The 16,476-nt window shown below is 40.0% G+C and overlaps 1 long non-coding RNA gene across 2 annotated transcripts in view; it reads left to right on the top strand.

The window, feature by feature from the left end:
- The first annotated feature begins 3,698 nt into the window (after nucleotides 1-3,698).
- Nucleotides 3,699-16,476, top strand: part of LOC138638229 (uncharacterized) — a 93,278-nt gene continuing 80,500 nt past the window's right edge. Inside the window, exons 1-2 of one of the 2 annotated variants that reach the window (XR_011312471.1) lie at nucleotides 3,699-4,130; nucleotides 6,241-6,351. This is a non-coding gene — a long non-coding RNA (uncharacterized lncRNA). The remainder of the gene's footprint in view (nucleotides 4,131-6,240; nucleotides 6,352-16,476) is intronic. The other variant, XR_011312470.1, reaches the window with a different exon arrangement.

Below are 16,476 nucleotides of genomic sequence, written 5' to 3'. Positions count from 1 at the left end.
CAATGTTTTGGGGGCTGGCCCCTTTTTCAAGGATGCTTTAAAAACCATTTGGATCTATTCTATGCAGTGCAAGTGTTTGCCTTGTATCCATGCAATTATCCATGAAGTATTTTTTCTTGTACTTATACTATCTTATTTGAATTCTTACTACAAGTAAATAATAGCAGCTTCAAAAACTAATCGAACTTCTGTCCTTTCATTATACATTACATATGCAGTTTTTTTTGAGTATATGGTTCATGTGCGTATGTGAGCCATTTTGCCGCACAGCTACTGCGTCAGTTTTCCACTGCTTGTTTAATAAGAATCTAGAATGGGCCCAGTGATCAATTTAAAAATTGCAAGATTTCTCATTTTTACTGCGGATACAGAATGTGACATGAAAAAAAAAACACTGCCAACATTTTTTGAAAAATATATTGAACATAAAACCTGCTAGATGTAGTAATGTTTACTTTCATACAGATAACACAGCACTGGCACCAAACAAGTGACACACAACTTGTCATTGGTCAATGGCTTGTGCAATGTTAAATTATCTTAGTCCTCTTAAAGAATAACCATTGTTTATTTTTTATTTAAGAAATCAATAATATACATGAAAATAAGCAACTTTCTAATATATCTTATCAGAGTAAACTGCATCTTTCTCCGCCAATAATGATCATTCATTGTGAAAATTCTCCATTCTGGAGGTGAACTGTGTATTCAGTGAAGACAGATTATTACATTACTTAGATAGGAGATGATAGCTGCTACTGATATGATTCTATCTAGACATGAGGGGGTAGGAGGAGGAGGACCTCTGCTTCTAGCTCCTCCCTTAACCTCCCTTTCCTGTCCACATAGAATCTTATCAGTAGTAACTACTATCTTCTATCTTAGTAATGTAATACTCTGTCTTCACTGAATACAGAGTTCACCTCCAGAATGGAGAATTTTCAAAATTAATGATCATTATTGGCGGAGAAAGATGCAGATTCCTCTGATAAAATGTTTAACAAACATATTTATTTTCATGAGTACTATTGATTTACGAAATTAAAACTAAAATAATATACCTTTAAGTGACAAGTTGTCAAGATGGTACGACATTTATTGAGTTATACTGGTGACATCTGTAGGTTATTTTATGAAGACACATTCCCTTCAAACTCTTCTTGAAGATATCGCTTCAAAAAGCAATTCAGAGCTAAAAAGTGAATGTGACTATCAAGAACGACTATTTTTTACACGTCATATGCTTCTACACTTGGTGGAATTATTCTATCATTGCTTGGAGGTGATTCAAATAGTACCAGTAGGGCAGACATTTGTTGATTTAAGTAGGAAGAAAGGCATCCTATGACAGTGCAATGTTAAAAGTCAATGCGCTCTTCAATATAGCCCAATCTAATGCTATTTTTTGAGTGCAGAAATTGTATGGCAGTAGTTCAGATTTTGGATTCGCTCACACTGGCTTATAAAATGGCCGAGTGCTTTCCTTGCCGATGTGTGTTATACTATAAGGCAGTGCAGATTAGTGATTATCTTCTCATGCCAATTCGGGATGAGAAAACAATTGCATCATGCTGCAAGTGGCTCTGATATTAGGATCACACGCACCCATAAAAATCTAATTGTGCCTGTGAAACATCAGACATGACTTCCGAGTGCAATCCGACTTGCGCAGACTCCGAGAATGGAGAAATGAAGCTCTCCGTCTTCTCCGCACCTGTGCTGTGATGCACTCATGCGATTAGATTACACTCAAATGACACTCGGAACAAACTCTGGCAGAGTTTCATAAGCATAATTGGCCCGATTCTCTTGCGTGAGAGAATATATGCCAGTGTGAGCATACCCTTTAAATGAATCTGTCAGTAGGATAACATCACCTAATCCATGTATGTAGGTCATAGGAAGCTGAATAAAATTATGACTTGATATCTGAAATCCAATGTCTTATTCCAAAGCTATCCATTTTTTAAATATATGTAAATGAGCTGTTCCAGGTTTTGGGCCAGACACAGATTTTCATGAGAATCTGCCTCCAGAGATTATTCTTTTTAAAAAGGTGGCATTACCAGTGTGAAACATGAAACTAACACAGAACAGGGGTACTGAATTAGTCTTCTTACAAAGACATTTGCTGCAGCTCTCACAGCTCTGCTGTATTGCAGCACTGTCTGCCTGTGAGATGGAAGCTGAAGCTGAGAAGAACCTGCAGATGTGTCAGGTATAATCACACACAGCTCTGCAGTGAGATCAAGAGAGAAGAGAGCCGCCATTACTAGTGTTGAGCGATACCGTCCGATACTTGAAAGTATCGTTATCGGATAGTATCGGCCGATACCCGAAAAGTATCGGATTTCGCCGATACCGATATCCGATACCAATACAAGTCAATGGGACACCAAGTATCGGAAGGTATCCTGATGGTTCCCAGGGTCTGAAGGAGAGGAAACTCTCCTTCAGGCCCTGGGATCCATATTAATGTGTAAAATAAAGAATTAAAATAAAAAATATTGATATATTCACCTCTCCGGCGGCCCCTGGACATCACCGCGGGTAACCGGCAGGCTTCTTTGTTTAAAATGAGCGCGTTTAGGACCTGAGAATGACGTCGCGGCTTCTGATTGGTCGCGTGCCGCTCATGTGACCGCCACGCAACCAATCAGAAGTCGCGACGTCATTCGCAGGTCCTAAATTCCTAGAATGAGGAGTTTAGTGCCTGAGAATGACGTCGCGGCTTGTGATTGGTCACGTGGCGGTCACATGAGCGGCACGCGACCAATCAGAAGCTGCTACATCATTCTCAGGTCCTAAACGCGCTCATTTTAAACAAAGAAGCCTGCCAGTTACCAGCGGTGATGTCCAGGGGCCGCCGGAGAGGTGAATATATCAATATTTTTTATTTTAATTCTTTATTTTACACATCACTATGGATCCGATACCGATTCCCGATACCACAAAAGTATCGGAACTCGGTATCGGAATTCCGATACCGCAAGTATCGGCCGATACCCGATACTTGCGGTATCGGAATGCTCAACACTAGCCATTACACATCAGGGTCAGTGTTCGGCCCATAGATATTAACAACTCATTTCCATATAAGGAAAACATGGATTTCTCTGGAGTAAGACTTTGGATCACAGATATCAACGTATCATTATATTTAGGTTCCTATGACCTACATGACCATATAGACGGCTGAGGAGGGCTGATCCTATTGACAGATTCCATGTACGCACAGGTTAACAGTGGGAGTGACTGAACAGGTAGAATGCGCTAGAAGGGATCTCTGGATATCATGAGCAATGGTGAGCATGAGACATAAAGTAGTGATCATGAAGACAGACATTTTTCTGGACTTTCATTAGTAATCCCAAATATTACAGTGAGTGCCTACCTAGTTTGAATTGCCTCATTACGGGGAATAGATTCCAATCTGCACTGAAAATAATAAAATATTTACCATCCCTTAATTTCTAAGGCAGCAAATCTGGACAGCAGATATTGCAATCCTATTAGTTCTGTTATATGCATTTAGAAGCATTCATTCTGAATGGACACAAAAAAAATGTAGAAAATAGTAATGGACTTGTGAGCTATACAAATAATGTGGGAAAGAAGGTGGCGAGGAGTTATCTTGATGGGGCGTTAGAGCGTAAGGCAAGAACGATAAGAAAGTGGAATATTGAGTATGTAAGGAAGAGAATGAGAGAAGAAAGATAACTGGTGTAAAAGCAGCTTCAAGCCGTGAGCGACATTTCTCTCTATTGGAACCCTGCTGACATCTCATTCAAAGCAGAGAGGAAGCGCCCCCTGCCTCCTCACCTCATTCATTAAAAGCACCACACATAAATGACAGCTAGGGGATTCAGCTGCCTTCTCTCTTGCAGCTGCAGCATGATGATCAGCTGAAGATGGAGCGATCCCAAGTCCTGGCTATTCCTCCGGGTTACTTTCCTTTCCAGCATGCTACTCTTGCTCTACTCTTGTGTACCTGTAGTGTGGAGTGACAGCCCTGCCTGAGATTGAGCTGACATGTATCACCTGCCTTCTACTACCTGATCCCAGCTCTCCGGTTACTACACCGCAGCTGTCCGGAAGAAAGATTGCTCCGCAGCTTCAGAGTCTCCTGTGTAAGTTTGTTTTTTGCTGTTATATGGATATACAGTGATCTTTCTCTTTTTGCATGCTTCATTACTGGCATCCAGAATACCAGATCAAACCGAAATACTTGTCATCCAAATTCTGTGATCCTGCATTGCCATTGCCTTACAGAGAGTAAATCTTAGCACTTCTGCACTTATTATGCTCATTACTATGCCAAATTATTTTATGTTTTTCCAAAACAAAATGCATTCATCAGTATTTTTTATGTCATGGATAGATCTCTTATTATAGGCTATGGGTTTGTTCACACTTCCATGTGATTTTGTAGACAGAATTATCTGCACCAAAACATAGTGATCTTAATCTGATTTAAATCTGAGTTACGGAACAAACTCACCAATAGTTCCATAAAAAATATATCATACTGTACATGTAAGGCATATGTGTGAGCTGTTCAATTTTCATGTTTGATAGAAGCTTGAGAGAGATTCTCATAGGCAAAAAAAAAGCCAATGAAACTCCAATGGAGAAAACTGACCCATTAATGAAAATCGGTCTTTTTTTTTGCGTTAGAGGAAAATCACTGATGTCTGAATGAGTCTTTACTGAAGGGAAAGCGGAAAGTGATTATTCTCTGCATCATCAGACGACCAAGGCTGCTCATACTGCGAGCATTACCAATATCTACAACAAATGAATTCATACACTCCAGCAGAGAGGTGCAGCAGGACACACTGTAGGAGCCATGAAATTCATCAACAAATTGGGGAATCGCTCTAACAGTGTAAAACTATTTGTTAATTACCTTATTCCCCTTAATGACTCTGTGCTTAATGAGACGACATTCACTCTCCTTTATTCTTTAGTCCTAATTTAAAATAATAAGCAATGTTTGAAGAGCAATATATAATGCCACAATTTGCCCCAAATCATAGTGGAAATTTATTTTCCATCAGAGAATGCTAGCTTTCACCTCATGCTCTTTAGAAAGTACATCCAGCATGATATAATATGTAGAATTATATATACTTTTTAGTTACAGAGTTTTGCTAGGGCTTAATGGTGCCTTTCTGACATTTTCACAAATTAGTGGACGTTGCAAAACGATAAAAAACATAGTGCGAATGTAATTCTGCAAATATCATTACATTTATGCTATTCATATCTCATTTCTGTATCTGTGAACTACAATTCTATAACTTTGACATATTCAGGAGTGAGAAGACAAGTTTTCCCTGTTCTACGCTTTTATTGTCCTATTTCAGCATTTAACTGACCCTGTTTACTGTTTCTATAGTTAATATGATTACACCAATTAATTCATACCAGAAAAAGTGTGCCTACAATTAGTCATGTTAGAAGACACTTATCATTCTATAGTATGGCTTTTACAGCTGCCAACTTTTTCATCATGTTTCATATGCTTCTAATATTATTATTTTTTATTAATATTATTCAAAACTTACTGACTTAATTCAACATTCCTTATATAGTACACCTAATGTTCAATTCAATGGCATATATTTGGCTAGTAAATAGATGAATGGTTTTGGTTTTCTACAATAAAAGTATGTAATAAACTTTGATTCAAAAGGGTTTTTAATGATAGGAGTCATGGTTTAGTGTAGAGGAGATGTACAGGGTACCAATAAAGAGCCATGCCAGTTGGCTTGCTAAGGAGGATCTGTCGGCTCTCCTGACATGTCTGTCCTAGTATATACTTGGAATCTTCATGAAAAAGGAATCCTAGGATTGTCTAGAATGCTATGTCATCCAAAGCCTCTGTTACCACTCTTGGAAATGTTATAATGATTGATTAGTCCCATTTTTCCTTTTAATAGGATGTGTCCCTCACAATGTCAACACTAACTGGAAAGTATATAAGTTCTAACAATAAACACTCCAGAATTATTTATTGGCCAATTGTGAAAACTGACTGGACTTCTTTAAAGTTTGATCTCAAAATGAGAGATTTGTCAGAGATTTGGATGTTTCTAATTTTGACGCTTGAATTCATATACTGTTGTCATGTTTTTGGCGTTCACAATACCATTGCTTACCTGGCAGGAGAGAGCATTGTATTCATGTGTGGTCTGTTTTACTTTCCATTGACCCAGTATTTTCTTTCTTTGACAGAACTTATGTGCTAAGAATTTATCGCTTTCTGGAGTCAAGTAATTGGTCCTAGATGTCCATATCCACATTAACTAGAAACACCTGTGATACTTCTGAAACACTGGACTCCATGTAAGCAATGCCTGATGAGGGGACAATATAGTGATTCATTTCATCTGTTAATATATGTATATTTATAATTTTGTTGGGGTTATTGTCAGCAGCTACATTTGCAGGCAAGGAACTGTTCACAGGAGTCACATCCGCACCTGGGGATTGCATGGTCCAAATCATGTGCATATCTTATAGTCTGACAGAACCCCTCTAACTTTGGAAACAATTTATACTACTGGTATCCTCTATTGTTGCACATCGAGTCACCACAGACACCAGTTCCCAGATAAGACTATAGTCTCCAAACTTTATTTCTGGACTTCCTAGAAAATGCACAGAGTGTTATCACTTTACAGGAATGAGTCTTAGTCATTTCACAGTCCATGTATAATTCACCCATAGATAGCAAGCCATAAGTATAAAAAAAAGAGTGAAGTCACACTACAGGTATAATAAACCCAATTATGTCCCAGTACAGGAGAATAGACACAGTGATTTCACAGTACAGAGATAATGACACAGTGATGTCACATTACAGGGATAATAAAATAGTGATGTCTTAGTACAAGGATAATAATGAGAGTGATGTCATAGCGCTGATAAAATAAAAATAGTGATGTCACACAACAGGGATCATAAACAAAGTGAAGTAAAAAGTACAGAAATAACAAACACAGTGATGTCACATTACAGAGACAGTAAACACGCTCGGGAGTCCTCCGAGTATTTTTTAGTGCTTGGAGATTTAGTTTTTATTGCCGCAGCTGAATGATTTACATCTGTTAGCCAGCATAAGTACATGTGGGGATTCCCTAGCAACCAGGCAACCCCCACATGTACTTATGCTGGCTAACAGATGTAAATCACTTAGCTGCGGCAATAAAAACTAAATCTCCAAGCACTAAAAAATACTCGGAGGACACCCGAGCGTGCTCGGGAAATCCCGAGTAACGAGTATATTCGCTCATCACTAATAATAAACACACTGATGTCAGAGTACATGGATAATAAACACACGTATGCTACAGTAAAGGGATAAAAAACACACTGATGTCACAGTATAGGGATAATAAACACACTGATGTCACAGTGCATGGATACTAAACACACTGATGCCACAGTACAGGGATAATAAACACACTGATGTCACAGTACAGGGATAATAAAGACACTGATGTCACAGTACAGGGATAATAAAGACACTGATGTCACAGTACAGGGATAATAAAGACACTGATGTCACAGTACAGGGATAATAAACAGGGATAATAAACACACTGATGTCAGAGTACAGGGATAATAAACACACTGATGTCACAGTACAGGGATAATAAACACACTGATGTCACAGTACAGGGATAATAAACACACTGATGTCACAGTACAGGGATAATAAACACACTGATGTCACAGTACAGGGACAATGAAAACACTGATGTCACAATACAGGGATAATAAACAGGGATAATAAACACACTGATGTAACAGTACAGGGATAATAAACACACTGATGTCACAGTACAGGGATAATAAACACACTGATGTCACAGTACAGGGATAATAAACACACTGATGTCACAGTACAGGGATGATAAACACACTGATGTCACAGTACAGGGATAATAAACACACTGATGTCACAGTACAGGGATAATAAACACACTGATTTCACAGTACAGGGATAATAAACACACTGATGTCACAGTAAAGGGATAATAAACACACTGATGTCACAGTACATGGATAATAAACACACTGATGTCACAGTACAGGGATAATAAACACACTGATGTCACAGTACAGGGATAATAAACACACTGATGTCACAGTACATGGATAATAAAAACACTGATGTCACAGTACAGGGATAATAAACACACTGATGTCACAGTACAGGGATAATAAACACACTGATGTCACAGTACATGGATAATAAACACACTGATGTCACAGTACAGGGATAATAAACACACTGATGTCACAGTACAGGGATAATAAACACACTGATGTCACAATACAGGGCTAATAAACACACTGATGTCACAGTACATGGATAATAAACACACTGATGTCACAGTACAGGGATAATAAACACACTGATGTCACAGAACAGGGATAATAAACACACTGATGTCACAGTACAGGGATAATAAACACACTGATGTCACAGGACAGGGATAATAAACACACTGATGTCACAGTACAGGGCTAATAAACACACTGATGTCACAGTACATGGATAATAAACACACTGATGTCACAGTACAGGGATAATAAACACACTGATGTCACAGTACAGGGATAATAAACACACTGATGTCACAGTACATGGATAATAAACACACTGATGTCACAGTACAGGGATAATAAACACACTGATGTCACAGTACATGGATAATAAACACACTGATGTCACAGTACAGGGATAATAAACACACTGATGTCACAGTACAGGGATAATAAACACACTGATGTCACAGTACAGGGATAATAAACACACTTATGTCACAGTACATGGATAATAAAAACACTGATGTCACAGTACAGGGATAATAAACACACTGATGTCACAGTACAGGGATAATAAACACACTGATGTCACAGTACATGGATAATAAACACACTGATGTCACAGTACAGGGATAATAAACACACTGATGTCACAGTACAGGGATAATAAACACACTGATGTCACAGTACAGGGATAATAAACACACTGATGTCACAGTACATGGATAATAAACACACTGATGTCACAGTACAGGGATAATAAACACACTGATGTCACAGTACAGGGATAATAAACACACTGATGTCACAGTGCATGGATAATAAACACACTGATGTCACAGTACAGGGATAATAAACACACTGATGTCACAGTACAGGGATAATAAACACACTGATGTCACAATACAGGGCTAATAAACACACTGATGTCACAGTGCATGGATAATAAACACACTGATGTCACAGTACAGGGATAATAAACACACTGATGTCACAGTACAGGGATAACAAAACACACTGATGTCACAATACAGGGCTAATAAACACACTGATTTCACAGTACATGGATAATAAACACACTGATGTCATAGTACAGGGATAATAAACACACTGATGTCACAGTACAGGGATAATAAACACACTGATGTCACAGTACAGGGATAATAAACACACTGATGTCACAATACAGGGCTAATAAACACACTGATGTCACAGTACATGGATAATAAACACACTGATGTCACAGTACAGGGATAATAAACACACTGATGTCACAGTACAGGGATAATAAACACACTGATGTCACAGTACAGGGATAATAAACACACTGATGTCACAGTACAGGGATAATAAACACACTGATGTCTCAGTACAGGGATAATAAACACACTGATGTCACAATACAGGGCTAATAAACACACTGATGTCACAGTACAGGGATAATAACCACACTGATGTCACAGTACAGGGATAATAAACAGACTGATGTCACCGTACAGGGATAATAAACACACTGATGTCACAGTACAGGGATAATAAACACACTGATGTCACAGTACAGGGATAATAAACACACTGATGTCACAGTACAGGGATAATAAACACACTGATGTCACAGTACAGGGATAATAAACACACTGATGTCACAGTACAGGGATAATAAACACACTGATGTCACAGTACAGGGATAATAAACACACTGATGTCACAGTACAGGGATAATAAACACACTGATGTCACCGTACAGGGATAATAAACACACTGATGTCACAGTACAGGGATAATAAACACACTGATGTCACAGTACAGGGATAATAAACACACTAATGTCACAGTACAGGGATAATAAACACACTGATGTCACAGTACAGGGATAATAAACACACTGATGTCACAGTACAGGGATAATAAACACACTGATGTCACCATACAGGGATAATAAACACACTGATGTCACAGTATAGGGATAATAAACACACTGATGTCACAGTACAGGGATAATAAACACACTGATGTCACAGTACAGGGATAATAAACACACTGATGTCACCATACAGGGATAATAAACACACTGATGTCACAGTACAGGGATAATAAACACACTGATGTCACAGTACAGGGATAATAAACACACTGATGTCACAGTACAGGGATAATAAACACACTGATGTCACAGTACAGGGATAATAAACACACTGATGTCACAGTACAGGGATAATAAACACACTGATGTCACAGTACAGGGATAATAAACACACTGATGTCACAGTACAGGGATAATAAACACACTGATGTCACAGTACAGGGATAATAAAGACATTGATGTCCCAGTACAGGGATAATAAACCCACTGATGTCACAGTACAGGGATAATGAACACACTGATATCACAATACAGGGCTAATAAACACACTGATGCCCCAGTACAGGGATAATAAACACACTGATGTCACAGTACAGGGATAATAAAAGCAGTGATGTCACAATACAGGAGAATAGACAAAGTGATGTCACAGTAAAAAGATATTAAATGCATTGATGTCACAGTACAGGACAATACACAAGGTGATGTCAAAGTACCACAATGGTAAATACAGTGATGTCACGGTACAGAAGAATAGACAAAGTGATTTCACAGAACAGAGATAATAAACACAATGATGTCACAGTAAAGGGATATTAAACACTATGATGTCACTGTACAATGTGCTCAATCAAGTGATAGTGTAGGTCTAATAAACACAATATTGTCATTGTAATAAATACAACAATGTCACGATATATACATAATAAACACATAAAGATAGTGATGTTGGAACACAGGAATAATAGTGTTAATTTTTTAATTAAGAATATAGGTAATAAACACTATAAAGTCATAGTAAATTATTGCTAGATGTCACAGAATAGGTACAATGACTAGAGTAATATAACGGCAAAGAGATGATAACCAATCAATAGTGGGAGAGTGGTCTTTGGTTACCTTCAGATGGGAGACCTAGGTGCATCAGCAAGCTCTGCACACTGGTTCCCATGTACAATAAATACAGTATGTCAAATAGGAAATTTACTATGCTGCATGTGCCAGTATTCTGCATATGTCTTTAAAGCTTTGCACCATATTTATTGGCTTTTAGGCACTTTATTTGCTTTGCCCGACCATTGTTGCCAACCATCCAGCAATTCAGGGACAGTCCATAAAAATAGCGTACTTTTTTACCCTGTCCATAAAAACATTAGAGGCGTCCTTGAATTTTTTGAAGCTGAAGAAACTTATACAGATTATTTTGATTATAATTATCATCATTTTACTGTTCACAGTGCATGCATTTGATGTCTTCATTTCAGGATTATGGGCTGTAGACATTGTTCACTTACAATCACACTGATATACAGTACTTTAGTTTTCTAATGTGTCTGTAAAAAGTATTGTCTGTCTGTGATTTTTTTGATAAGCTGTCCAGAAACAATAAAACATCAAGTTGGCAACGAAGTGCCTGACAAGGGCCTTGACTTTGTGCAAAAATGGCGTGCATTCATGGGAAATGTTCACTTAATATGGAATACTGTGGGCAAAAAAATGTGCTAAAATTTTGGTATAAAAATCTGGCACAAAGTAATATCACGAATAGAGTTGATTGAATAGCTTCGGATAAGTGCTTATCCGAATAGCTATAGCACTTACCAAATAGATGCCTCGGTAACCTGGATACCAGGAGCGCTCTCGATAATAAGCTGTTCTGTGCCACAGCTGCATGTGTCACGGCTGTGTGACAGTCATACTCATAGAGAGCCTGTTTGTTGGGTTCTCCATGCATGTGTTGTGACTGTCACACAGCCACGACACATGCAGCTGCGGCGCTGAACAGCTGACTAATCTATTTTTAGTGAAAATAAGCATGTAAACAAGTTTCTGTGAAATATGCATCAAAGTTTTAACACTGTTAGGTGTCAAGTTCCCACCGCTGCACAGGGGGAATCTCGAACCATGTCTGCTGCTGTCTCCCATTCTCCTCCAGCTGCAGTGGAACCTGCTCAGCAGAGACGTCGGTCCCAGCGTCTGGCTCAGTCTGATACTGAGCGAATGGTTACTGTTGCCTTTCTTGGCTCTGCACTTGTAGCCAGCACTGGTCAGCGGCGAGCAGGCTTTTCTGGGACTAAACCCTGCTTTTCACGCACTGAGCATGCCCACGGGAGGACCTCTCATTGGAGGTCGGAGGTCACACGCTCAGGCCCTGTTGCAGCTCCTGTTGGTCCATCAGGAAGGTCCTGTAGAGCTGCAACTATAAAAGGTTTGCATGGCCGCACGGCCATGCACTAGTATCAATTGTGTTTGGCTTATGCCAGTGGATACTATACCACTCTATACATATGTGGTGTGAGGCTGTAGCTTTGGGACTGTACACTGAGGCAGGCAGCTAGCATCAGTTGGGGCAATTAGCCTTGGCTTAGCATCTGGTTCCTTCATGTGTTCATGTGTGCGGTTAGCACAGAAGAGTTCCAGAGCAAGCACAACCCTTAGTTAGGGTAATAGTTTTGTGCACAGCTGTTATGATCTGGTGGCCTAGGAGCAGCATGAGACGGATTCTGGAGAAGGTGGTCCCTGTACTGACCGCAAACCCTGAACCTAGTAGCGCAACTAGAAGTAGCCATGGGGGGTACCTAACACTCCCTAGACCCCTCGGCACAGCCTAAGATCTAACTACCCCTAAAGACAGAAACAGGAAACCTATCTTGCCTCAGAGAAAATCCCCAAAGGATAGATAGCCCCCCACAAATATTGACTGTGAGAGGAGAGGGAAATAACATACGCAGATATGAAATCAGATTTTAGCATAGGAGGCCATACTAGCTAAAAAGAAAGAATAGAACAGAGTACTATGCGGTCAGTATAAAACACTAGAAAATATCCACCGCAGAAAATACGGATCACCACATCTGACTAAAGACATGGGGGGTATATCTGCATCTCCAAAGAAATAGCTAGGCTGCAAAAAATCCTTCACAGACTAAGCTGGACAAGACAAAAACATGAAAATGCACAGAACTATAAGGTCCACCGCAGGTGGACAGCAAAAACAAAGCCAGGACTTATCTTTGTAGAAAAGCACAGCAAACTGGAGAGACCAGCAGGGAAGTGAATCCTTCAAGAACAATGGACAACTGGCACTGACCAAAGGATCCAGCAAAGCTATATACCCCAGTCAGTTTTGCAATTAGTAGATACACCTGTCCACTCCTGCAGTCCAGGCACAACTGCATTACCCAATACAACCACCGGAGGGATCCCAAAAGCTGAATTCACAACACACAGCGTGACTCTGTGAGTCAACAGAGATCGCTTTCAGTTCACACGGGGTGAAACTTAACCCACGTGTGAGCTCAGAGGTTATCTGCCGTTACTTTGCAGCAGATATCTCTGCACAGTGGACCCCGGGCTGTGAACGCACCAGCTACCTATCCATACTTGGTGCATTCCGCTAGCCCTAACAGACATTTTGACCATCCAGGGTCTTTGTCACTGTAAAAGAGACTAGATATGAGAGTTGAAGACACAAAAGAGCACAGTAAGACCAAAAACACTCTGTTGTAAAAAAAAAGACACCGTAATAAGCAAGTGCTAGTAAAAAGATGGAAAAAAACGGTATTTAGTTGATAAATTTTTTGCAAAAATGTATACTAAGCTGCTCCACCAAACGTCAAGGTATACCCATATAGAGCAGTCCTAACTGATGTATGTAATCCCTATCCGATGTATTTAAAACCTGATCATCTGTATATTACCATTAGAGCTTGTTTCCACTTGCGAGAAACACGTCCGTATCTCGCATGTGAAAACCAAGCTCTGGCGCCGCCACTCCAGAGCGGAGCGTGTGGCCGCATAGCAACACATGCAGCCGCACTCTCCACTCCCAAGTGCCGGCGCCAGAGCTTGGTTTTCACATGCGAGATACGGACGTGTTTCTTGCAAGTGGAAACATGCCCGTATAAGCAGGAATGTTAACCCGCTAAATGGAACAGCTTTTGTGCAAATGACCCACAAGGAGTGGTGGAAAATTCCCCAGTCTTGTAGACACAAGAGAACAATTATGGAAACAGATGGGTATACCTTGACGTTTGGTGGAGCAGCTTAGTATACGTTTTTTGCAAAAAATGTATCAAATAAATACCCTGTTTTTTTCCATCTTTTTACTAGCACTTGCTTATTACTGTGATTTTTTTTTTACAAGGAGTGTTTTTGATCTTACTGTGCTCTTTTGTGTCTTCGAGTTTCTTGGTGGTGTGTGAACATGTTCCTACAGACTTGTTCACTGTGCAAGTAGCCCATGTGTTTTTGTTTCCATAATTGTTCTCTTGTGTCTACAATACTGGGGAGTTATCCACCACTCCTTGTGGGTCATTTGCACAAAAGCTGTTCCATTTAGCGTGTCCACATGGACATTCCCTCTCTGAACCCTGCTTATACAGGTAATATACAGATGATCAGGTTTTAAATACATCAGATAGGGATTACATACATCAGTTAGGACTACTCTATATGGGTATACCTTGATGTTTGGTGGAGCAGCTTAGTTTACATTTTTTGCAAAAAATGTATCAACTAAATACCCTGTTTTTTTCCATCTTTTTACTAGCACTTGCTTATTACTGTGATTTTTTTTTACAACTGAGTGTTTTTGGTCTTACTGTGCTCTTTTGTGTCTTCAAGTTTCTTGGTGGTGTGTGAACATGTTCCTACAGACTTTTTCACTGTGCAAATAGCCCATGAGTTTCTGTTTCCAAGATATGAGAGTTGTACAATAGAAAAATATAACACTGTATAGTGTATTTCCCAGGTGACCTATACCGAAATAAGACATTTTAACATATAATATATACAAGTATCAGCTATTGACATGGTTGCCCCTCTCATTAATGCAGGGTGCGACATATCAATAGACAACCCTGGCACAATAACGCCACTAAAAAGCTTCAGCAACTTCCAGGGTTGCAGAGCAGCATTGGAAGAAAACACATTCGCAAAATGACTTCACTGCATTCAAACAGGCAACACTCGCTTTTAAATCTGCTCTCACCTCTATTAAACAGGCCTACTTCACATCCCTCATATCTTCCCTATCCTATAAACCCAGTTATTCAAAACCTTTAACTCCCTCCTCCGCCCCCCACTGCCCCCTCCAATCTCCGTCATCTCTGTTGAGGACTTTGCCACACACTTTAAAAATAAGATCGACCAAACAAGGCAAGTCTTCATTGTTCAACCACCACAACCCCTTTGTATACCAGACCAATGCCCAAACCCCATAACCTTCCTATCCAACATCACTGAATGGAGCTTAATTGTCTCCTCTCCAAATCGCACCTCACCACCTGTGACCTCAACCCCATCCATCCCACCTCCTCCCCAACCTCACCACCACACTTATCCCATCCCTAACCCACCTCTTCAACCTATCACTAACTTCAGGCACCTTCCCTTCTGCTTTCAAACATGCCACAATCACGCCTATTTTTAAAAAGCCAACCCTCGATCCAACAGCTATGTCCAGCTATCGCCCAATATCGCTGCTCCCATTCGCTTCCAAACTCCTGGAGCAGCACGTCCACGCTGAACTTTTCTCCAAACTCTCATCTAACTTGCTCTTTGACAATCTACAATCTGGTTTCCGCCCGCATCACTCAACTGAGACAGCCCTGACCAAAATCACTAACGACCTACTTACAGCCAAAGCTAACGGACAATACTTTGTACTCCTCCTTCTAGACATGTCCTCTGCTTTTGACACAGTTGACCACTGCCTCCTACTACAGATCCTCTCCTCCTTTGGCATCAAAGACCTCACCCTATCTTGGATCTCCTCATACCTTTCCAACCTCACATTCAGCGTCTCCCACTACCACACTACATCCTCATCCCACCCTCTCTCTGTTGGAGTCCCCCCAAGGCTCTGTTCTAGGACCCCTACTGTTCTCAATCTATACACTTGGCCTGGGACAACTCATAAAGTCTCATGCATTCCAGTACCACCTTTATACTGATGACACTCAGATCTACCTTTCTGGCCCAGATGTCACCTCCCTGCTGTCCAGAATCCCGGAGTGTCTATCAGCCATATCCTCCTGCTTCTCCTC

Source organism: Ranitomeya imitator, chromosome 5 (genome assembly GCF_032444005.1).
Source record: "Ranitomeya imitator isolate aRanImi1 chromosome 5, aRanImi1.pri, whole genome shotgun sequence".
NCBI classification, from domain to species: Eukaryota; Metazoa; Chordata; class Amphibia; order Anura; family Dendrobatidae; genus Ranitomeya; species Ranitomeya imitator.
Note: the sequence above shows the minus strand (reverse complement) of the source record. Positions and strands in the feature narration are given on the sequence as shown.